Source organism: Hydra vulgaris, chromosome 15 (genome assembly GCF_038396675.1).
Source record: "Hydra vulgaris chromosome 15, alternate assembly HydraT2T_AEP".
NCBI lineage: Eukaryota > Metazoa > Cnidaria > Hydrozoa > Anthoathecata > Hydridae > Hydra > Hydra vulgaris.
This window is the reverse complement of record NC_088934.1, coordinates 49,976,746-49,996,484: the sequence shown is the minus strand read 5'-3', so window position 1 is coordinate 49,996,484 and position 19,739 is coordinate 49,976,746. Positions and strand designations below refer to the sequence as shown.

At 25.7% G+C, this 19,739-nt stretch overlaps 1 protein-coding gene across 2 annotated transcripts in view; it reads left to right on the top strand.

Annotated features, from left to right (window-relative positions):
* Positions 1 to 922: 922 nt before the first annotated feature.
* LOC136091555 (uncharacterized) overlaps positions 923 to 19,739 on the top strand; it is a 57,482-nt gene continuing 38,665 nt past the window's right edge. For both annotated transcript variants that reach the window (XM_065819233.1, XM_065819232.1), the window contains exons 1-2: positions 923 to 1,086; positions 12,819 to 13,298. The gene's annotated coding sequence lies outside the window, so the exon portion shown is untranslated. The remainder of the gene's footprint in view (positions 1,087 to 12,818; positions 13,299 to 19,739) is intronic.

The window sequence follows — 19,739 nt, the reverse complement described above, 5'->3', positions numbered from 1 at the left end:
TAACTTTATACAAAATTTTTAAAAGTCTATCAACGTTCTGAGACAACTCAATTACATCTTTGTTGTTAAGACATCAAATTGGTAAATGTTAGTTTAGAATATAGATAAGAAAAGCATTATGTTGCAAAAATTTGTCACTGCATGTTATCTCAGTATTACAGTGATGATCACATATCAAAAGTGAAAATCTTCAAGCAATTAATTTTTTGCTACACTATAATGCAATTAATTTTTGTTGCGCTCTAACTAATGGTTGACACATGTTAAAATGTCTAATATTTATTTGAGCAATATGAAGTTTAAATCAATTTCCCATCAGTTGCCTATAATTCGCCATTCTTATTTTATACATGTTGTTATTTGGCTGATATAGTACTTAATATTGCATAGCAATAACCTCTTTTTACTACTTAACGGTTTTTTATTTGCGCTATGTAAACTATATTGGATGGGTGTTTCAAAATAAAATTTGCCATTTTCATAAAAGTAATGTTTTTATTTTGTTGCTGTGGGTCCTTTTGGTCTATGTTCAAAAAAGAATAGAAGAGTTACATTTACAAATATAACGCTAACATAACGGTTACATAACGGTAAGTAAAAAATTTAGCATTTTGTTTAGCGTTATTTAGTAAAAAATATATCTTAAGCGCTATATTCCCAAAAGTTATTTGTATATTTATTTATACTGACTTGCTAATCGAGAACACCCTAACTCCTGAAAAATAGATTTTGAGATATTTGCCAAAAATTGCTTAACCCTTACGTTCTGAAGTACGCCTTTTGGCGTTCTCGGTAGTTCAGATGTACGTTTTTTAACATACCAATTATATAATCGTAGTCAAAAAAATAAATCATAGTCGCATGACATTTTACTTAAAAACTCTAAAACGAAAGGTTGCAAAATATTGCATTTCTGACTTTCGATTTCAAACCAATAGTCCACAGCAGTCCGGAAAAACAACAACTTCACGTGGTTGTTCAACTTTGCATATTTTTTTACTTTGAAAAACAGTTACATTTCAACTTCCTGAGGCCGCTGATTGACACAACTCCAAGTAAAAAAAATTATCAATGAGCTCAAAAATAGTAAGAATAATGATTCTAACGATAGATAACTGATTTTTCATGATTGTATATATATTTTTGTTCTATTTTTCTAACTTTAGAAAGCCAATTTATGTTTATGATTTAAAATCTAAAATGCTATTTACACTTCTTATCAACTGTTTTATAGACATTATTTATGTACAATATATGTTAAAATTACTAAAGAACATGTAATAAAGCTATATTTAATTAAGGTAAAACACAAATACTCTATAGAAATAGGTACGTGGACTGATTTTTTAAAATTGATTAAACACAAGAAGGTATCATTAGAAAGCCCTCAAATGCGTTATTTTAAAGATTAAAAAAATTTAAAAATTGGGCGATTTTATAATAAGTTATGACGTTTTTAGTAGCGAATTTTTGATATATGAATTTCTTAATAAAACTATGGTCAAAAATTTTTTTTTCTCATAAATTGTTATAACTTTGCCAATTCTTATTCAAATATCTTTAACTTGGTATCAAAAGATAAATGTAAAAAAGGGCTATAATTTCAAATTAGTTTCTAGTTAAAGGGCGCATCAAGGGATCCAGAGGAGGTGCTAATCCACCACCTACACCTCACTCTTTTCACAAAAAAAGTTTTTTTTTTTTTGAAACTATAAATATTTTTATACACCAAGTCATTTTTTAATTCTGCATCACTAGCAAATGTTACAGGTCTATCTGAAAGTTGGGTTTTGGGTTGTGGGTAAGGTTTTACACAACCTATCAAAATTTCATTCTTTTAAATATTTCAATCTTTAACAAAATAATTAATTCTAGTATAAAAAATAAAAAATATATTTCAATACTTTAAAAAAAATTAACTAGAGGTGTATAAATTGCCTTCTTATAAAGAAGCGTATGCTGCTACCCCCTCCCCCTTTCTGCCCCGAACCTAAAAAATTTTTTTAATGAGATTCTAACAAAAAATGTTTAAAAATGCTTTTTTAAATATATATAATAGTATAAAAAACTATTTTACCACAATACAAGATGTATCAGAGTATCCATTTTGTCATGTAAAGGGAAGGACTACCACTCTAACTTAAAAAAACAACACAAAAACAGCAAGTCTTTTGAATTAAAAAAAGTAATTAGCTATTGTCTTGGCTTTTAGTAAATGATTTATGTTTTGAATTCTATTTATGAATTAAAATAAATCATTTTTAATGATAGATATTATGTAAAGGTAAGTCAGAGCTTGAAAAGGATCTTTGAGCTTGAAAAGGATCTCACTTCTGCTACAGCATGAGGCTCACAGTGGCTGGTGAACTTTAATTCAGATAAAACTCAATTTTTTTCAGCCAATCGTTATCGCAATAATTTAGATCTTCCTATATTTATGAACGGTGATGTACTCGATGAGTCACCTACTCTTCATCTTCTAGGATTAACTCTTACTTCGAATCTTTCTTAGAAACCATATATCAAATCGGTTGCAAAATTAGCATCTGCTAAGGTTGCATCTCTTTATCGAGCTCGCCACTTTCTTACTCTGGATTCTATTCTCTATCTCTATAAATTCCAAATCCGGCCTTGTATGGAATACTGTTGCCATATCTGGGGCGGATCTTCTAATGATGCTCTTTCTCTTTTAGACAAGGTGCAAAAACGCATTGTAAACATAGTTGGACCTGCTCTTGCAGCCAACCTCCAACCGTTATCACATCGTCGTAATGTTGCTTCTCTTTCTCTTTTCTACAAATACTATAATGGGCACTGCTCTAAAGAGCTAGCGTCTCTTGTGCTATCTACTAAAATTCATTCTCGTGTTACTCGTCATTCAATTAAGTGTCATCCTTTTTCTGTGACTGTTCCTAAGTGCTCCAAAAACGCTTATTCGTCTAGTTTTTTTCCTCAAACATCAGTTCTTTGGAATTCGCTTCCTTCATCTTGCTTTCCTGATTCATATAACTTGCAATCTTTTAAATCGTCCGTCAATCGTTATCTTGCTCTACAAATTTCATCTTTTCTCTTACAGTAACTTCCAACTTTAATCAGTGGCTGCTTGCAGCCTTGTTGGAAGCGAAGATGTTTAAAAAAAAGTCATAGCTGTCTATCAAAAATATTGGCAAGCCACAAAGTATGCTGTACCTATTTGCGAGCCACAAAACTTGTGGTACTTGTTTGCAAGCCACAAAACTTCGTTACCTATTTGCAAGCCACAAAACTTGCTGTATCTAATTGCAAGCCACACAACTTGCGATACTTGTTTGCAAGCCACAAAATATGCAAAACCTATTTTTAAGCATTTTTACATTATTTCATATTCAAACTAAGAAAATATTAACTACTTTAATATGACATCAGGAGCTAGCTAGATTTTTTTTATCTCATGCTCGATACTTTTAATATTAGTTTCATCTTGTTTCGAGTAAGAAATAGACTTTGATAGACTTTGATGTGTCAGTATTATACCAATTGTGACAGAGTTTTCTGCCAACAATTCTTTCAGGGTTAGATTTGCAATTAGTTATTGTTTTTAAAAAAGAATATTTTTATAAAATATAAATAAGCATTAAAGTTTATCGAAAACAAAAACAATCATAAAGAAACATTTCAATTTATACATTTACAAAATGTATAAATTGAAATGTTTCAGCTAGTGCAAAACTTTGTATAGCCTTGCACTAGCTGTCACTTCCTTGAGTGTTGTAGTAAAATTAATATCTCTTATACTGTCAAACTAAGGCATTCTTGTCTGCATTAAGACAAGCAGAAGTCATTTTTATCAGTTGGTCATCAATTGAACGTAAAGTAGTAATTGATTTTAAAATATTCAGGAGCAGCTCTTTCCTAAAAAAATTTCTATTTCTAAAAAATAATGCAGCAGGATTAGATTTGCAATTAGTAATTGTTTTTAAAATAGAATATTTTTATAAAATATAAATAAGCATTAAAATTTATCAAAAACAAAGTCATAAAGAAACATTTTAATTTATACATTTACCAGGAGAAGATTGTGCTGTAGAAACTAAAAGTTAAAAAAGATGTAATCAAAAAAAAATAAAAAAAAATCAGGATTAAATCTAAAGTATAATTTTAATGAGACAGACTATGCACTGCTAATAAAAAAATAGTTTTTTGACTTACCAACCATAGCAGATGTAGATGCAGCTAAAAATAAAAACAAATAAAACTACCAAAATAGGTGAACTTTTTTGGCAAATCAAAACACTGCTGAAAATGAATTAGTGGAGAATGTAGATGCAACTAAAATCACGAAAAGATGCAATAAACAAACAAACAAAAGTTGAAAATGAGATTAAAAAACCTGCTGAAAAAGAATCGATTTTTAAACTTGTGTCAGATGAAACTGTGTCAGATGGAACTAAAATGCTATCCAAAAAAAGTGATAATGATAATAAATCTTTCACAAGTTAAAAATATAATAGCTTTTAAATTTACTAATCACAGTCGTTGAAGAAATGACTTGAGATAATAAATATTTGAATTAATCCAAAGCATGCATCTTTAAATTTCTACTCATATAAACATAACCGAAATTAAATAAACAAACATACCAGTGGAAAACTGAGTTGATAGGACTAAAACTAACAAGAAGCATGTATATCAAAACCAAACACCTTAAATTTGACTACAGTAAGTGAATAAGTAACAACCATCATATAAGTTTTGCATAATGTGTAACAACTTTATTGACTAAGTATGTAATGAAAACATAATTACCCAAGTAAACATTAGGAAAGGTTGTACGATGATTTAAACAATAACAAAAGATAAAGTATTTTATGAGTACAATTCAACAAGTAAATGATAAAATAAAATAAAAATTTTATCTTTTGTATTAAAATACTTTTAAAGCATCAACATATCTACTTTATTATGAATAACACCAAAAGTTATGTTATTCATGTACTTACGGAAACTCAAAAATTGATGAAATAATAAGCCCGCATATAAACAAGAAGGAAACAGAAATGTTTGCGTAATGATTTAAATAATAATAAAAAGACGAAGTATTGTACAATAAATAAATGATAAAAGATTAACATACTTACTGTATTCAATGTAGATAAAGCTAAAGGTTAAAAAAAGATGTAAAGAACAAGAAATACATAGTTTGCGCCAACAAATCTAAACACAGTTGTTTAAAAAAAATATATTTTTCAAACTTACCAACCATAGCAGATGGTGACAAAACTTAAGGTGAAAAATTTAACTAAAATTACTTTGACTTTGGCATTAACTCTATACAGAGCTGAAAAAAATCTTTTTTAAATTTACTAACTGTGGCAGATGTTGATGAAACTACAAAAAAAAAGGTGTAATCAAATAAAATAAAAAAAGGGACTAAACTTTAATTATAACTTTAAAGAATAAGAGTATATAGGGCTAATAAAAAAATAGTTTTTTACTTACCTACTGCATCAGGTGATGATGAAGCTAAATTTAGAAAAAGTGTAATTTAAAAAAAAAACATTTTATGGCAACAAATCCAAGAAAACAAATCCAATAAAACAATTTTTTAATGAACAAAGAAAAGTAGTGCTGTAAATAACAAAGAAAATAATGGTGTAAATACCAAAAATAAGGTGTTATTTAAAAAAAGAGTCTTGAATAGGCTTAATCTAATCAATGATTTTTAAAAGTTTAACAAAAAAATACATGAAATAGAACTATACAAATGATAGAAAGTACTTTTTTTTATGCGTTATTATTAATCACTTTTAACTAAAAATACCACTGTATAGTTGTGCAATTGTTTCTTACTTGAGATTTCAAACCAAATTTCATATGTTGTTTAATTGATAGAACGTATAAAATCAACAACACATGGCTAGGATTTGATATGGACATAAAAATCTGTCTAATGCTTTAAAAAACAACCAATATCCACCTAAAATATTTGACACTGAAATTAAATTATTTGTTGATAAAAAGTTAAATCCATCTGTAATAAATAGTATTGATAATCATAATATAAGATATTATAAGCTTCCATTTGTAGGATTTTACTCAAATTTTACTAAATCTAAAGTTAATAAAATCATTAAAAAATATTGTAAAGATAATATAGTTAATTTAATTGTTGTTTACAAATTTTCTTATGCTGGATGTAATGCCAGTTATATTAGAGAAACCTCCAGACACTTAACAACAAGGATTCATGCGCATCTTACAAGTGAAAAACAATCTAATGTTTACAAGCATTTAATATCATTTGTTAATTGTAAAAATCTAGTTTTGTCTAGCGTTGTTTTGAACAGAAAAATGACATATATATGACTAATTAACAGGGCAAAACAATAATTAAAAAAAAAAATTTCTCAATTTTCTTAATAATAACTCAAATGTTATATTGAATTTTAAGATAATTCGTTATTCACTTCAAAAAGTCCTAAAAATAAACAGAGAGAAGAAGTTTTTGTGAAGGTTATTTTTATAAAAAGCAGGCACTTTTTTCATATTTTAGACAAAGAATGTTTCAGTAAAGTGTGTTGTTTTTTTCCTTCTTTTTATCAAGTTTTAAAAGTAAGGGGAGTTCATTTTTGTGGGGAATTTTATAGGGAATCTAAATCTACAAAATAAAAAAAAATAAAAATATATATTTTATTGGGGTGAATGCTTAGTTTTCAACAAAAAGATGACTAAAACATGAATAATTTAAGAGAAAAAATTTTAAATCAAAAAAAAATAAAATTCTTGTTTATTTGATAAGCTTAATATAAACTATTTAAAAAGTCAAAAAAATAAACACATAATTGGGGCTTTTGTGAAGGTTGCTTTTAGAAAAGTTAGTTGATTTTTTTATATTTTAGACAGTGAATGTTATCGTAGGGTGTGCTGTCTTTTCTAAAACTAATTATAAGTCAAACACTTTTATTATAACAAACAGTATATTATATAGTAATACATTATATTATTATATAATACTGATATCTTTATTAAGGTTTAGACATAATTAACAATTAATAGTTTATAAGTTTTATTTAAAATTTGTGAGTCCAACTAAGTTCTATTTAGCATTGTTTATGCTCATAAAACATCTACTGATTTCTTGTGCTCTTATATATCCTACTCACTTCCCATAGAAATATGTTTTTGCAAATGGTATTCAATTGGAATAAAATATGCCAAGGTCCCTCTAATGCAAACATGCAAATAAAAGCTTTGAAAGAGTAACTTTAGGTGAACCACTTATTGTCTTGCCAGATAAAATACTTAATGATCTTTCGGCTGATCAGGCTTACAAATACAGAATTGTAACAGCAATAAGGAGTGTTACATGAAAATTTAATAAACCTTGAAATTCTGTTCTGTTTCTCATGCCAGGTGGCTCACTACAGCTAACCATTTTTGTAGATTGTGGGTTTCAATTCATTTTCTAACAGAAAAAAATTAATTAATAAATTTATAGTTGGTGTGTATTTTTACCTTTATTTGAAACCTTGCTGGTTTCAAATAAAGGTAAAATGTTCCTGGTTAGATGGACCTCACCATATTTTATTCCAATTGAAAATTTGAACTAAAATATCAAAAAAAAAAAAAGAGGTTGTTGCAATAGAATGAAAACTGTTAAGAAATTTGCATGGTTCGCATTTAAGGAATGCATTATTCAGACTCTATTGTGTTCCAAAGATGAAAAGGAATGAAAATTAAGAGTGCAAATTGTGCTAGAGAGGTAAGAGATACTCAGTATAATGAGTTTCATAAAGAGTTTGCAAAACCCCATGCATATATACTGATGCTAATAAATTGACCAATAAATTTATCTAATTGAGTGGAAAGATTCAATATACGAACCACTAATTACCACAAACCCCACAACTCATGAGTTAAAACAATTTTTCACAAGCCTATGGTTTTTCCAGATTGGCGATGCCATTCCCAATCCATTGAACATTTGGATAAGCAGGTTATTTTTTATACAATTACAAGAATATAACTTATTTAAAATATTTTAATGACTGAATTAATTTTAATGTTTAATATAAGTTACAAAGGCTTTTTCAAAACATATTTCCATGAGAAGCGAGTAGGATAAATAAGAGCACAAGAAATCAGTAGATGTTTTATGAGCACAAACAATGCTAAATATCACTTATTTGGGATCGCAAATTTTAAATAAATCTTATAAACTATTAATTGTTAAATATGTCTAAAATTTAATAAAAATATTTGTATTATATAATAATATTATAAAATGTATCACTATATAATATACTGTTTGTTATAACAAAAGTGTTTGACTTACCAAATAATCAATTTTTTTAAAATTCAACATAACGATTATTGTGTTAATCAAAAATTTGAGAGATATATATTTTTTTTAAATTTACTTATAATTTTTTTTATTTTTTTTTTATGGTATCATAATTTTTATTGGTTTCTAACAATTCTATTTGTCTATTAATATTTCTCTGTTATGTCTTCAAGTTTTGATTTTATATTTTTATCGAGTTTTAAATTGTAATTTTATCTTTTAAAAATGTAGTATGTTAACTACGAAACATGTCAAGAATAAAAAATATCTTGTTTTCTTTAATATATATATATATATATATATATATATATATATATATATATATATATATATATATATATATATATATATATATATATATATATATATATATATATATATATATATATATATATATATATATATATATATATATATATATATATATATATATATATACACACAATTATCTACTGGTAAAAAATAAATTAACAAAAAATCGACTATTAAAAAAATAGAAATAAAAATAATTTATCAATGTTATAGGTCAAGTATAAGTGGGTTCAACAACTTTCTTGTTGTAACAAAAAAAGAAGCTGCATATACATAAAAAAATTAAAAGTACAATAAAAGCAATTAATCAATGCAATTAGTCAAGTATAAGGAGTATAATAATTAACTTATTGTGCTCACTTATACTTGAATTACATTAATTGATTGAACTGAAAGAAGCATCTTCTGCTTTATTAAAAGATAAAAATCTGCAATAAAAGCATTTAATTTATATGCTAAGTCAAGTATAAGTGAGTAAATTAAAGATATAATACAAGCAATCGATTAATACAACTATTCAATCTTTTCTTTGCCAAAAAGGCTCATACAGTAAGTCTAAAAAGAAAAAAAGCGAATAAAATTCTTATTCTATTTTTAAAATAACTTAATAAAACTACAAACCACTTATCCACTATTAGCAGATTTTGCTCCCTTCAGTGTTTGGGCAGCACTTGTTAAAGTTGTTGCTTTTAAAACTGTATTTCCTATAAGAAAATATGTTATCGCATTAAAAACTATACATTTTATGATATCACTAACTTATAACAGATTTTGTTATGCGTTTCATCATGGCAGTATATCACTTAGCTTGTAAAGACAACATTCTTGCTCTCAAAGAAGCCAAGTAACATTTTAGCAAAGTGCATCACTTTGGCTAGAAAGGACAACACTTATGCTTTAAACTAAGCCTAGTCACTTTGAAACCATGGAAAGAATATGAAGACTTACGAACTGTAGACATGTAACATTATAACACATAACACACATAGAAACACTTCAAATATAACATATATTTACACATTTATAACACATTAACACTTATAAAATATAAACCTATATATCCTTGACATATATAAATACATTAAATACCACACATTACCACGTAATGACACATAAAAGTATTTGAATATATAAATTAAGATAAATATATAAATAAGAAACATTTGCAAATACAACCTTATTTGCGCAATTTTTGTTCAATCACATACATTGCAATGCATGTTTATCAGCTATCAAAAAAAAAAAAAAAAAAAAATTTATTAAATGACCATGTTTGTTATAATATGAAAGCAAACTGATTTTCTGTAATTTTTATTAGTGATTGATATTTTCAAAGTTATTTTAAATCTCTCAGAAAATCTGTATTAACCTAGATTTTAGTAACAACTAACTGTAAGTAACTGGTTTCCAGTAACAAAAGTTGTTTTGTTTAGTTATTTACAAATAAGTTGGTGTTTAATAGTAAAACAATATTTGTTTATCGATAAGTACATTTGTAACTCCAACATTGTTTGTGTAGCATTTATTAAATGACATACCTTAATGTTTATCATTTAAAAAAAATAAGCTTATGAGTAATCTTGTTCTTGAACATGCAACATAGAGTTGACCGTGTGAGAAGCAAGGGTTTTTGAGATAAATACCAACTTTATCAAAAGTTTGACCTTCAAAAGTTTGACATTTATCAAAAGTTTGACCTTTAAGAAGACCAAATTTTGAAAAAAAAATAATACAGATTAATATATTCAAAATACAATTGACAAAGGACTTGAAAGTGACACTATTAAAATGCATGAATTGGATAAATTACCTGTTTTTAAATGTTACTTTACTAATTTAAAAATAACCTTAAGTTTACCTTTACTACAGAATTTTAATTCTTCAATTTATTATCTAATGTAAAGGTTTTAGAAATTATAACTGATTAAGCAGAAATAAACTGAATAAAGATTTAATTTGATCATTATCAGCGATTATTTTCAATACAACACAATAATCTATGACTAAAATATGAGTAATTCTAATTGATAATAATTAACCAAAGTTTGATTTATTTAAATAAATATGTAAGTTATTAAACTAAATTTTAGCAAATCGACTCTACCATTTATTATTATTTTTTTCTTAAATGGCGGTAACACAATGGTATATACAATTAGAATGGATTGATGGAAGGTGTTGTCATATATAAAACATCTTTTATCCAGATAGAGAAGTTGCATATACAGCTGGACATAAGTTAAGCATCAGAGTCATTGATATATAATGACTCTGATGCTTAACTTATGACTCCATCGGTTGATGAAAAACTTGTACTAATCTCTTCCTGGTCTAACGTTTGAAATCAGATGAGAGTGATTTCAGTGTTGCAAATAGTCGCATAACTAAAGTGATGACACCATTGTAAGTTTTCCCAAAGCCTTATTCGGTTAATTTAATAAGGGTATACCAGAGTTGATTCGAAATGATGCAGCAATCTTATGTTTAAACTACTAGGGTTTTTTACTTTCTATGATTTACTAAAAATGATTATGTTACATGCATAACGAGGTAGAAATTAGGTGAAAACACATATGTAATTAGGTGAGGTAGAAATTAGGTGAAAACACATAAAAAATAAATTTTGTATTTTTTTAGATCAGTGAATATATTCATTTTATTATTATGATGAAACTTAGAAATAAGTGACATTGGCAGTGGCCACACTACAAACAAAAAAACAAATGTTAGTTAGATACTCTGATTTATGTTTTAGTTCAAGTGACATCAAATTTGTAAGAGATATTTTTAAACTTGTATGTAGTGAGTGAGAGTCTTGAAAATAGCTGGAGTACCAACTTGATCGGACAATTTGTGCTTTTTATTACTTTCAGAATTGTTGAAAAAAAGTCAAGAATAAATAATATAAAGCAATCAAGTTGAAATGTTAAAACTGAAAAGCATTAATCTTTAGATTTTTTGACAAACTTAAACTACTTAGTGGTATTGCAGCACTAAATGCACATGAAAAATTGCTTATATTGCATAGATCGAAATTGAAAGAAAATTGGGCATTATATGAAGATCTAAAGAATATAAGAAAATATTACATGACATATTACATGAATATAAGAAAATATGACATGATATGGCATTGATTTAAATGATTCAAAATTTTTAGAACGCCAATTAGAAAGACAAGCAAGTATTTTACAGAAAAGTCAACCAAAGTTCAAAAACTGAGTGACGTTGAAGTCAGTGAATTACTTCATAGTGTTGAAGTTACTTCATAGTGTTGAAAAAAATAAAATTAGTACTAAATTTAATCCTCTACCTCCAATGGAAAGAAAAATATGTTTAACAAAATCAATTGGAGTATCACCAAATTAGCTTTGATAGACTGATATTGTTTATCAGTTCACTAACACAGCTACTCTTTCAATCCACTGTTATCTGCAAAAGTGGGTGTCTTAATGATATGTCTATATCATTATCAACTTAATGGTATGTCTATGTTATTATCAACTATTCATTGTCAAAGACAATGAGATTTAATGCGCGGGAGAAAAAAATGCTATCAATTAAAGCTGACTAAGAAATTAACAAACCTTAAAAGGCAGTTTTGCACTGGGATTTTATTTTTCTCAATAGATAGTTGATAGTGGCCTAATAGGGTTATGCAACATAAATATAGGTTTAAATCTTATGTCTATTTATTAAGATATATTATTTTTATTTTTTGTATCATAATGTTATGTTTTTCTATAAATAGTTCTAGCGACAAGTTTTATATGATCTATTATTATTAGATACCATTGTTTTAATAATTTTTTTGTTATAATTTTTTTTATTTTTATATAAACTTTTTATTATGCAGTACTACAAAGGTTTTTGTTATATATCACAAGTAATGATATCAATAATGAAACATTTTATTTGACCTCTTGTTTATTCTTTCTTTTGATGATATGCTATCTGTAGCGACATAAAAAGTTTTTTTTCTTAATCCTTTCACTTTATTTAAACGTTTTTGCTGTATTGGTCTTGATGATCCAGTCTCAAGTATAATTATATAATAGCTGTAATTTTCTAAGTTTGAATTTTTGAGTTTATTTTATTTTATGACATGTTTTATTTCTTAATTTAGTAAATAATTTTTATTATAAACATAGAGCACTCAACTTTCATTTTGAATTTCATTTAGGAATGTTTGAAATAAAGGATGTATTCGCTATTGAAAAAAACAACCTTATAGCTGTATTTGAAACTTTTCCAAAAGAATATGAAATATCTTTTGAATTATATTTAACTAGTTTTATAAATCAATGGACAAACGTACTTCATTTCACAATAGGTGGTGATAACAGTATATACGGCGACAGAGTATTCAGTTTTCTTTTTTTCAACAATTTTGCCCAAATTACTTCATCAATCAATGGAAATTATCATGTAAATATGCTTTCTTCGCCATTAAATTTGATGGAATGGAATAAATTCTTCATAAGTCTTTCTTTGTTGAACGGTATCTACACTTATGTCGTCAAAATGGATGACGCAGTTATCATTACATCACAAAATACCAATGCGCAACCTTTTGAGTATGTTAGACTATATTCAAGCGATCCCTGGTATCTTGCACAACCAGGATACATAAGAAACTTAGTTGTGTCAAATGTAAATACTAGTAAGAGTTTTAATATATATATTTTTTTAATGTAAATGCAAGTTAGAATTCGGTATTTTTTTATCAATTTAATTATCAGAATTTCATAATTTCATTTCAAAAAACTCAGAGGTTTGAAAATGCATATAAAATATTGTATAGGTATTTATGAAAAAACGTTCACCAAATGTTTAAAGCATCTCAATTAGTTTGAGGCCTGAAAATTAATGAAATTATTTTTAAAAAGTTTAGTATCTTTTTATATACCAATATTTGTAAACAATTATCTATTTAAGATGCTGATTCATCAAATACTAATGTGTCTTATGATGTAGCAACATTGTGGTATTGTTTATAAATTGTATATGTATTTTGGATTTATTAGCTATTGATTATGTTGTGATTTGACTTTTAATGATGAGGTTATGTTGCAATGTGAATTTTAAAAATGTGATTATGTTGTGGTATTGTTTTTTAAAATAAGGTTATGTTGTGATACGATTTTTAAAATGGTGGTTATGAAGTATGGTTTTTAAAGATGTGGCTTTGTTGTGCGATGATTTTAATAATAATTATTCATTTAAAGTAATTCATTTAGCAATAGATGGTAATAACAGTAAATACGGTGACAGAACTTTAAGTTTGTTTTTTGTAAACAATATTGTTCAAATTAATTCATCAATCAATGGAATAACTGATTATATAACATAGCTTTCTTCAACATTTATTCTGATGGAACCGAATAAATTTTTCATAACTCGATTTCTGTTGAATCTACAATTATGTTATCTAAATGGATAGTGCAGTTATTATTACAATACAAAATACCAATCTGCAATCTTTTAAAAATGTCAGAGTATATACTAGGGATTCTTGGTATCTTGCACAACCAGGGTACATTAGAAAATTGAGACAAATAGAAATACTTGTTTTAATCTTTTTTTTCTTTCTTAAAATTAAATGCAGGTAAGAGTTTGATATTTTTATCATTTATAAAAACACAGATTAGGATGTCAAAAAAAAAAATTTTAACGTCTAAATTTTATTACCAAAATAAATTTTCAGAAATTTTACGGCTAATTTTTTGAAATTATTCTGATGGAAGTAAATTTAAAAATTTTAAAAGCAAAACATTAATCTCAATTTGTTTGAGACCTAAAAGTTAGCGTAACCTATTTTCACAAAGTTTAGTCTTTAATTATTTACAAATATTTGTAAACAATTATTTTTCAAAGCTGCATACTCTCAAGTCCTTAATCCAAGGAAAGGCTGAGAAAGATATGTTATTAATTTTTACTTATAATTAACAAAATATTTATATTTCATAACTAAGAAAAAATTTTTTCGTGAAAATCAAGCTTAAAAATTAAAATATAATTGTTTCAGTCATTGATAAAAACAAAACCTTTCAGTGTAAACAGGCTTTAAAAATCATTAACCTGGTAAATCTTGATTTGTTGAAAATGAGCTTTTAATTTATTTCTTACCAAAGTATAAAACTTTTATTAGCATATTAAATCTTATTGAAATTATTATAAAACAGCTGTTAAAAAGTCCTCAATTGCAATATTGGTCATGTGAAAATTAAAACCAAGCTAAGTAATGAATGTAAGATAATATAGCATAAAAGTTCCTTAATAATAGTAATAATATGAAAATCAGCGGATAAATCATATAAAAAATATTGTAATAAGATTAACTAAATACTAAAATAAGACCAGATAAATTTGAGCCAAATGAGTGGTTAAAAAATTATTTTAGGTGATATAACAATAATATAAGTTGTGATATAAAAATGACGTACGAAGCGGGAAAAAATATTGTTTAGAAGTAAAGTCTTCTCTACGGTTCAGATTTAAAGGTAACTTTGAGACCATATCTAAATCGAAATTTACGAAAAAGTAAAGTTTTTTCTATGGTCCGAATCTAACGTAATTTTGAGACCATAGCAAAACAACAACAAAAAGACGTCGCTCAACAAAACATGTTAAAAGCCGCTAGTCAAAAAGAATCGCTCTTATATACATACATATATATATATATATATATATATATATATATATATATATATATATATATATATATATATATATATATATATAAATTAGTAAAAACTCTAAATTTTGATTACTTCAACACTGTGTTTCACCATCAGTAGGTTCTTCCTGATTTCCTGAAATTTAGATAAGTGTTTTTACTTATTTATTATTGCTCTGTTCTTTTAGAACATTGAGCACTCTATTTGTAGAATACACTAACATAATTTATAAATATATATATATATATATATATATATATATATATATATATATATATATATATCAGGCCTTGTTATGAGATTTGCGTCGAAATGAGTTTATTGCGTCGTTATGAGTTATATGCGTCGTTATGAGATTTGCAACGAAAATGCGTAACGCATTTCTAAGTAACTCAACTCAGCAAATATATTTTGCATCGTTAGAAGTTATATTGCGTCACTATCGTCTTTTCAAGTACCGCATTGTAATTAAAGTTATTTTATTAACGTGTTAAAAATCATACAAACAGTTTGTTTTTTTCTCACTATAACAAAAGTTACAAATAAAATCTAAGTTCTTATTAAAAAATTCATTTTTGTTATTTTTTTCAAATATGAACTAAATTTTATTTTGAAAAAAATATTTTTTTCATGAAACGTAAAATATTTGTTTATTTTCTTATGATTTTATATTTGGTTTTTGGTTATTTTATTAACTGTTAATAAATTTTTACTTATTTAATTTGTGAACTCTTTTTAATAATGTTTTTAAACAATAGTTTTTTTTTGTTATTTATCAGTTACCGATAACATATTCGTGATCATAATTTATTTTCATAAATTAAATGAACGTCATTAAAACTTTACGTTATTGAATTAACAATAAACAAAATATCTTATTAATAAAATATTTACATCAAAATAAATCGTGCATTTTTTAAACTATTATGACTAAAAATAATTTTTATATTTAAAAGGAATTTATATATTTAATTCCTTAAGATAAAACTTAAAACACTTTATTTTTTTTAACTAATTTTTAATAAAAAAAAAAAAATTATGAAACAAACTGTTTCTTTAACAAAAAAATCTATTAGTTTACAATTGTGGTTAAATGCTTTTACTTACGACTTTATTTCTTCTGAATAAACGTCACGTTAACGATAATCAAAAGATAATTTAAATATTCTAAAAGATATAAGTTTTTGCGTAGCGCAAAACTGCTGAACGCGTAGTCAAATCGCCTTTTCGCAAGCAAAATGCGAGCTGCGTAACTCAATCACACATGATAACCACATTTACATAACATACAAATCTATATCTACATTCATTTAAACTGCATAATAATTTTTAATGTCCATTAAACTGTCTTTGCATTTTTTTCCAAGTTCATTTTCATCATTTCAATGTTTTAAAGTCATTTTGTTATTATATCAACTTTTTTTTTGCTTACTTAAAAGTAATCTATGTTATTACTTAAAAGTTTTTATTATATTATTTCGGCCTGCATAAAAATGTTAGAGTTCAAACAAAGATAGTTTATCTTATAAAAAAACAAAAAGCATGCAAACAGTGTAAAAAGGCTGTATGTGCATAAGGGTGCATAGGAGTAATGTGTAAGTCCTTGCTGTTTATATCGTTCAGTAGAGTCTTGTGTTGTTAGTAACCAGCGTAAAAGATTTATCTCTTAACTACACCAAGCCAGCCCTATTATACTCCAGCAAACCATGATGGATTAAACACCTATGCATGGATTTATATCTGACTTATGACTAAAAAACTAGCCCATGCGTCTTCCAGAGACAAACAACTTCTTTCGCAATGACAGTAATTGTGACATGGAAAATAGTTGTGCTCAATGACCGTAACACTAACCCTTACAGGCTAGGCCCAATATTATTTAAAAACTTTGGCATATATATAATTCTGACATATATAAAATTCGCCGAATGGTCACCCACAAGCAGTGAAAGCCTGAGGGAAGAAATGAAGTACATTAGAATAAAGAAGAATTGTTTTTCAAACAAAGCATATTTTGATAGTTGTCAAGACAAAAATAAAGATTAATAGAGGAATATTTAAAAAATAAATAAGACAGACAATGCACCTAAACAATACTAACAATAATAATAAAAAATAAATTGTTATATGAATACTAATATGAACGAAGATATACAAAAAATAAATAAAACAAAAAATAGATTACAAAAATAAAAAGTATGCATACAACAATGAAAGGCCTCAGAATGGGAAAAAAAACATTAATGCTAATGTGTAAACATAATTTGTGTAGTGATTAAGTAATAAACATCTCCTCAGAGTCTCATCTATTATTACTGGTGTTTCGGTGAGGATCAGTACTAATAACTAGTTTATCCCGTCAGACAAACGTCATTGCCACTTATGCTTTACCATGTGACTTATGCCATACCGCCGGTAGAAAAAACTAAGCACAATAAATTAAAGTTCAAATAAAAAAAACGCCAAAAATAAAACTAAAACAACTAAAGTGTGCAAACAGAAAATACTAATAAATTTTCCCCTAAGACCATTTAAACCACATAGGTAGTTCCAGCACAAATAAACCAAAAACAATCAAATGGCAATGTACCCAATTAAAAACCTTTTTAAAATTAAATAAAACACAATAAAGTCTTCAAAAAACTCCAACGCTGTCATAAATACTTCATTCGAATTTTGTTAACCAATCTAAAGTGTAAGAAAATGTTTAGTACTTGTATATTGTTATTGGTCAAATACCAATTTTACTTTTTTATATTGAATGTTCATAGCATTCAACTCATTTCAATCTCTGCATTTAACTTATTTCAATCTCTGCTTGTTAAGACAGCATCAATACTTATTTAAACAGCTTTTTTCACTTCGATAACAATTTTCACTACATGTAGTATTTTGTTAATTTAGTAAAGAAATTACTAACTAATAGTTGCATTAAACTGAGAAAAGACTTGAATACTTTGTCAAAAGTTATCTAAAAGCAACTTTAAACTGAGTAGGTGAAGTTTTCCAAAATTTTTGATTATAGGTACTTATGATATAAAATTTTGATTTATTGTTTGCCAACTATGGGTGGGTTTTTCTTTTATCACATCTTTAAAAATAACACAAATTAAATTAAAAAAATTATAAGTGTACCATACCATGTGTTTTAATCTGTTTTGGCTGGCATTTCTACTGCGTAACAATCTTTTTGTTTCACCAGTAAACAAAAGTCATTGAAGAATGACACAATAATGAGGACTTAGCTTTAGTTAAAGACATATAAGAAGATTAATACTATAACTTTTAGACTGAATCATATTTTATGCTTTTAATATTTACTTATAGTATTACTTATACTAATAATATAAGTAATTCTGTAAGTATTAATACTACTTATACTAGTTGTATGAGTAATAATGAATAATAATTGTGTATTAATTAATAATTTATTTAATATACAATTATTAGTTATTGTATAAGTAATAATATGTCAATAGTATATAATATGATTCAGACAAAAAGTAAAGTAAAAATAGTATTATCAAGTATTACATTATAGTAATACTTTTTTTAATGTCCTTTTAAAAGTAAAAATTATAATGGTTAAAATTAAATTTACTAATGTAAATTTTATTTTAATTATGCTACCCGAGAAACTCTGGGGTATATTTATTTATAAACAAAGATAACTTTAAATTACTTTCCTCTAAAAGTTAGGTAGTTTAATTAACTTAAAATTAATATAAATATTCAATATATATAATAAAGTTTTATGTATTTATTAAATACCCTATCTTTGTTTATAAACATAAAATAAACAAACTTTATTTCAAAAACTTATTTACAGTTTATTTATATTACTATTAAAAAATTAATAAACATAATATTTACAAACTAAGTATATATAAATTTAAATTTTTTTTGAGTTTTAAAGAAAGAAGTTTAGATGTATAAAAAAATTGTCTTCGAGTTAAAATTTTATGCAAAAAATATTTTAATTAAATACTACATTTTTTTAACACTTTATCTGAAACTAAAACTTTTTCAAATTTAAAAAAAGTTTAATTTAGAACTAGTTTAAAAAATAACACCTTTTACCCAATCACATGAATGAGTTAATATCACTATTCATAATTTAACGCATTAAGTAATAACATAAAAACATTGACAGTATTTTAAAAATCCACAATGGTTTCTGAGTTATCTTTCTAATTGATAAAATAACAAACTCTCAGAAAGCCTTTATTCATTATGAATATGATTTGAAAATCGCTGCATAGGTTCATATATATATATATATATATATATATATATATATATATATATATATATATATATATATATATATATATATATAATTTAATTTTAGCATCTTTTTCAGATCATTCTTTTTTTGCTCTGTCTAGTCACTTTGATTGAACTTGTAAAACTGCCTGGTTTAG